The sequence below is a fragment of the Homalodisca vitripennis genome, chromosome 4 (assembly GCF_021130785.1).
Source record: "Homalodisca vitripennis isolate AUS2020 chromosome 4, UT_GWSS_2.1, whole genome shotgun sequence".
In the NCBI taxonomy this organism is placed as follows: Eukaryota; Metazoa; Arthropoda; class Insecta; order Hemiptera; family Cicadellidae; genus Homalodisca; species Homalodisca vitripennis.
In genome coordinates, this window is record NC_060210.1 from 97,547,696 (window position 1) to 97,553,695 (window position 6,000).

Consider the following 6,000-nt stretch of genomic DNA (forward strand, 5'->3'; position numbering starts at 1 on the left):
CAAATTTGGTGCAATAATTTTTTTTTTACTTTATTTATTTACTTTAACGTACAGTACCTGAAGATGGATTCTTTTAACCCTAAAAGTACATCAAGTTTAGGATTAGAAGTATTAAAAGGTTTTAAAAACGTGTTAAAAGGTGCATTCTTTTTACTCGAATTAAACACTTTTCCAAGCAACATTACTAGTAAAAAAGCCTACATTTACTTTAAATAGTTTTATCAAATGTGATATACTATTGAATCCTGGTGTGCCATCCATTGAATACCCATTAGGTTGTGTATAAACATATATGATAAAAATAATCATGATTCAAGTAATTATGTGGTATGTTTAATAAATTACATGTTGAATCTTTTTTTATTTTATAGACAGTAACTTCCCTACAGTTTTAAGTATTATCTTCAGGTGATAAAATAACACATAATTCAGACTGTTCCTTTTCCTGGGTTAAAATTATGCACGAATACTTTGCGCAAGTAAAATTCACTAGATAATTGTTATACAAAAAAAAAATTTTATATAACAGCTCCAATTGAAGAATAAAACGAAACAGTTACAGAGGCGAGCATTGACTACGAGGGTCGCGCTTGTCACTCATGAGTTGGCAGCAGGCCGGGCCAGCCACTACGCACTGTCCGCCTGTGCCAAATTACAGTTGATCATTAAGCCTTGTACCAAAATTAAGTTGAAACTATGTTTACTGAACATTACTGCTTCCTTCCTTACTTCTAATATCAGACCGAAAGTAAATCGAGTAATATCCAGTAAATTGAGATCGGAGTAAGTTTATTTTAAAATATTATCCCCTCTTACACAATTAATTGCCTTTCATAAAACAATTCATACTCCGAGTTTTTAATATGAGTTGGCGATAATGTGCCTCAGGTTTATAAAAACATTTTTGTAAACCTTAATTAAATACACGATTTGATCATTTTTTTTATCACATACAACTGAAACTTAACCGGATATGAAGCTCATTTGGATGTTTGGTTACCTAAAGTATAGAACGAATTATATAATCACTTCAAAACAATTTATGAAATAATATGAGTATTTTTGCAAACACTTAATAAAGAGCTTGATTATTTTAAGAAAGGCAGGAAGTATATAGTTAAGTAACTAAATTGATAAATAATTTATTTTACGAAAGTAACTAGGAATCATGTTTTGTGAACACCCGCTTTTAATAAATTAAACATTAATAATGATTATATACTATGTGCGGTAAGTACCGTAACTGTGCAAGACATGGCGCTATCTTTTCAAACTCTCTGTTTATTGCTTTATAAAAATAAACAAACTTAGGTATTTGTGGGATCTACAAAAACTAGAAAATGTAGAAAAATAACAATAATTAGCAATTATGTAAGTAATACACAGTTCATTACAATATTACCATAGTACAATATTTTTAATAGTTTTATTTAAGTTACAAAAGATAATTGCTTCATAAGGATACATAAAATCCAATCTAATGAACATGAGATTAATTCAGACGTTTCATAAATAATATTCCAAGAGTATATCTAGAAACTCCTAACAAATTATCATCTATTAGAAAAGGGATAATAGAAAATGCAATTAAAATATTATGATAATATAATACCGTAAAAATTCGCGAGTTAAAATTTTTTCATTTTAAGAAATAAAAAAAGTAATAACCAGAAATAAAAATGTAATTATAATAGAATAATTTGTCAATGTATACATACATATAAAAGAGATGTGTGTATATGATGAATACAACGAAGTAGTTAGGGATAATAACGTGACCCTTCAGTCGGGGGGCCAAATAGGTCATGAGCTAGTAATAGACGACAGCCTAACTGCCATATGTTAGTCTGCCACAATATCCTGCCTATATTCCATGTTTCATTTTATCCACACATTGATGTCTTATTCTCGGATAGATTCCCTCATTTTGCAAGTTGGAGAGAATCACAGCTATGAGCTAGTACCATACGGAATTCTAGCTGCTATACCGGCCAAATATCCTGCGTATATTTTATGTTCCATTTCATCTACGGATTGATGTGTTATTCTCGGATAGATTCCCTCATTTTGACTTTAACTGCAAGTTGCAGAGAGAATCACAGCTATGAGCTAGTAACATACAGAATTCTAGCTGCTATACCGGCCAAATATCCTGCGGATATTTCATGTTCCATTTCATCTACGGATTGATGTGTTATTTTCAGATAGGCTAACAGATTTTGCTACACATTGACAACTATCATAAAAATTTGCTGGGTGAGCACAGCACAATTTGGTAATCGAATTGAAATCATTATAATGAGACTAAAGCTCCTATGTACACACATAAACCGTAGCCCGCAATGTTCTGTGTATGTTTTGCCTGATTTTTTACTCTTAAAGCGCTTTGATTTACATCTTATAAGTTATTATTATATCTTAAAAACACATAAATGACGAAAATAACGAGAGGGCATCCCTACCATTTTCGTACGCCAATGCCGGCTTGGTATCTGCGAATTTCCAGCTTCTGGCCCAGTAGGTAACGTTACATACGTATACACTTTAGTAGAAACATTGTGTCTACCATCCAGTCAATGAGAGTAACGTTTTAAAATATTAGTTAGCTTGCTACTAATCCACAAAATGAAGTTTTAAGCTATCCAATTTAAAATGAATAACGTTAGAAGTAGTAGTTTTATTTGCTACAAAATCATAAAAGTATATTTTTTAAAGAGTTGTTTAAATAAGTATATGCAACCTCCAAAAACAATTTTTAAATAAATACAAAGAGTAAATTTCAACAAAATTACATTTACTAGTTTCATAAAGATGATCTTTTAAATAATCTTGTCCAAAATTACTACATTTGAATAAGTTCAAAGGAAGCCATGGAACCATATATGTTAGTATAATTTACTTTGTATGGATTAAAGTAGAATAAATGTCTGACCAATTCTCTATAGTATTATGTTAATGACCCAGTGGACAACAGGAAAATGTATTTGCTGAATAATGTTACATGATATGTTAACAGAAGATAAAGACAATACTTATTATTATAGCTACTTTTTCCTTAAAGTATAGTTCTTTTTATTAATAAAAGTCTAAGTGCAGTGAGGTATAAAGTATGAAATGTCTTCAACAGATTATGTGTGCCTATTTAGATACATTTTCCTTTTTCCTAATCCTCGCCAATTGTAACTGATACTTTATAATAATGAAAGAAAAAATGTTCTTTATGTTATGTCTATGTGAAACTCACGTTAAATAGCAAGTTTTTCAAATAATTAATTACATATAACATAAAATAAGTTCATACAACTAGAAAAATTATAGAACTGACTCGGTTGATCCAGATAAGTTTGGTCTGAACTGGATCCAAGTAGTAATTCTGAATAATTAGTTCATTTAATTTGATCATTGAAGCTCTCTCTATCTCTTAATTAAATTAAGTTCAATTTCGAAATAAAAATGCTGCAACCACAAATTACAAGTAAAATCATTATAATGATTTATAAAAATTATTAATAAACCCATAAAGTGAAATATTCCTACAATAACCTCATTTTCATTGGATATAAGGCGGTAGTTCTGCAAGTAGTCCTATCTTAAACACAAAATAACTGTGGTGATTTTAAATTAATGAGGATAAAGGTAAAATAATCAAATTTTCTTGAAGTCTTTACAGTTTAGTATGTGCACAGTATGCATAAAGTAGTACTAATACGTTTAACTCCAAAGTTTTAATCTGACTATCTTATGAATTGTTCTGAAAGAACTCAGTTACAAGGAATATTTCATAAGTTACCCTATGATTATTCTCTGAATATAATTACATGCTTGAGCCTTAGCATTCCAATCCCTTATTTTTATCTTTAGCTATGGCCACACGATAGGTTGAAATGCTAACAATATTCTAAGTTAATAATTAATTTAAAACTAATTAGAGTTATTTTATTTTATATTTTATAACCTAATGAATTGAGAGTCATAAAACAAAATTTCTAAGGGAAAATCATACTTTATGTAGTTAACATATCATTTTAAGGTTTATTATTTTATTAAGATGATCAGTTTAAAGTTTTGAAGTTTTACATTCTTTGTTGAAAAATTGTTTTTTATTACAAAGAATGTTTATAAGAGTAAAATGTATAATTTGGTATTGTTCATATCAATGTTTGCATATATACAACTAAAATTAAAAAATATTGATCAAATAGCCTATTGATTAAATAATTAGTTATAGCTGCAATGTACATATAATTCATTACTCTTTCGTAAATAAATATATAGCTTAGTATTTTGTAGTAGCAATACTTATAATTAACTACACTCTGTAGATATCCTCTAATATATTTAACCGAAGTAATTTTTTTCTAGTTGTTGATAGTGATTGCGCAGTTTAAGTATTGCAAAATTTGTTCTTATTACGGGTTATCCGTGGTATTCTTCGTTTTATCTCGAATATTCTCTTCTAGTTGCAGTCATTTTCAAGACTGATAAAAATATTTCTTCTAACAATTGCAATATTTCCGTTTTAAATCCCCACGGTGTAAATTGCTTATAAAACATTTTAAACGTATATAAACGGTATCAGAACATTTTTATTTCTAAGGTGATGTTTACCTTTTTGCTAGTGTTGAAAATTTGTTAGCCTCCAAAACTGCGGCGTTCTGTCACTGCACACACATCCAAACACAAAACCCCCCACAATACAATCCACAGTAAACGTGATCACTCGTCAAACGTCTGCAAACACCGACAGAACAATCCGTAGGAATTTTCTTAGCTGGTGATTTGCATTAACAAGATTTTCTGTTTGAAGTGTCCCGCGCGAAGAGGCCGCGGCGGTGCCTGACGACGGTAGCGCGCAAAGGCAACTGACAGTTCCCGGTACGAGCTACCTCACCCCTCCCCAACCCGGCAGACCCCCCGCCACATCACCACCCGCGCCCCCTCGCAGCTCGCAGCTGGGTTTGACCACTGATAAGCCGATTGTAGTAGCGTGATAGCAATGAGCCGCCGCCGCACCGCACCGTACAGACACGAGTAGCTGTTATCGATCACTCATTATTACAGCTTCACTATTTGCATGTCTGTCTCGATACGGTTTCGATTTTAAGATCACAAAGCGTAAAGGACAGGGAGTACAATTTTGTCTGGAATTTAATATCTTCTTTTATAGTTCAACTTGAACCAGGATGTCCATAAACGATAATTACTATTTATAACAGTTTTTTCCTTTACATACCCGATTATTTTAACATTCAAAAACAAGTTGGTGATTTGTCTTTTTAATTTTCATTTTACTAATGTCGTTAACAGTTCAACTAAATAAAGCAATGATTCTTAATATGCATACAAAACGTTTTGCACGATAGTTTTTTCCTAGAGTGAATTGACTATGTATTATTTATTACATAATTAAGAAACAGGCTACTGAGCAATTTAAATATTTGATACTAGTTTAAAAATTTTAATATAGAGCTTTTTAGATTTGGTTTGTGCACAAAAATAAAGATAACTATTTTGAGATCACGCTTCTCTACGCATAGCTATTAACGACAGTCTACACTGGTGTACAAGATATTGATAGCGTCTTTTATTCTCTAATAATATCTTATAATTCATATATTTTTCTTCTCTGCTGATATTCACTTTGAATATCTGTTTATTATTGCGAAAATTCTCCTATATATTAGTAAGTTTAATAATTATATTAGTTTTCAAGAGGTAACACCGTGCATGAAAGATTACAAAGCTGTTTTATTAGCACAAAGTCTGCGAACGTTATTTATGATATTTTCAGTGTAATTATATTGATTTTTCACTTAATTTTATAGATACGCAGAAAGACTTAAACAGCTTTTTTATAATGTACGCTAATTACTCTTTTATGTACTTTTGTTGTAAATTTAAATACTACTGTAGCTCATTTAAATACTAGGTGTCCTATGAACTTGGCTTGCAATAGCCACATTATTATTAATCTATTCGACCTTTCCGGCATTAGTTGTG

The 6,000-nt window shown here is 30.7% G+C and overlaps 1 protein-coding gene across 2 annotated transcripts in view; it reads right to left on the minus strand.

Annotated features, from left to right (window-relative positions):
• The window catches only part of LOC124359817 (octopamine receptor beta-2R-like), a 352,308-nt gene extending 347,439 nt beyond the window's left edge, over positions 1 to 4,869 (minus strand). For both annotated transcript variants that reach the window (XM_046812873.1, XM_046812872.1), the window contains exon 1: positions 4,609 to 4,869. The gene's annotated coding sequence lies outside the window, so the exon portion shown is untranslated. The remainder of the gene's footprint in view (positions 1 to 4,608) is intronic.
• Positions 4,870 to 6,000: the final 1,131 nt, after the last annotated feature.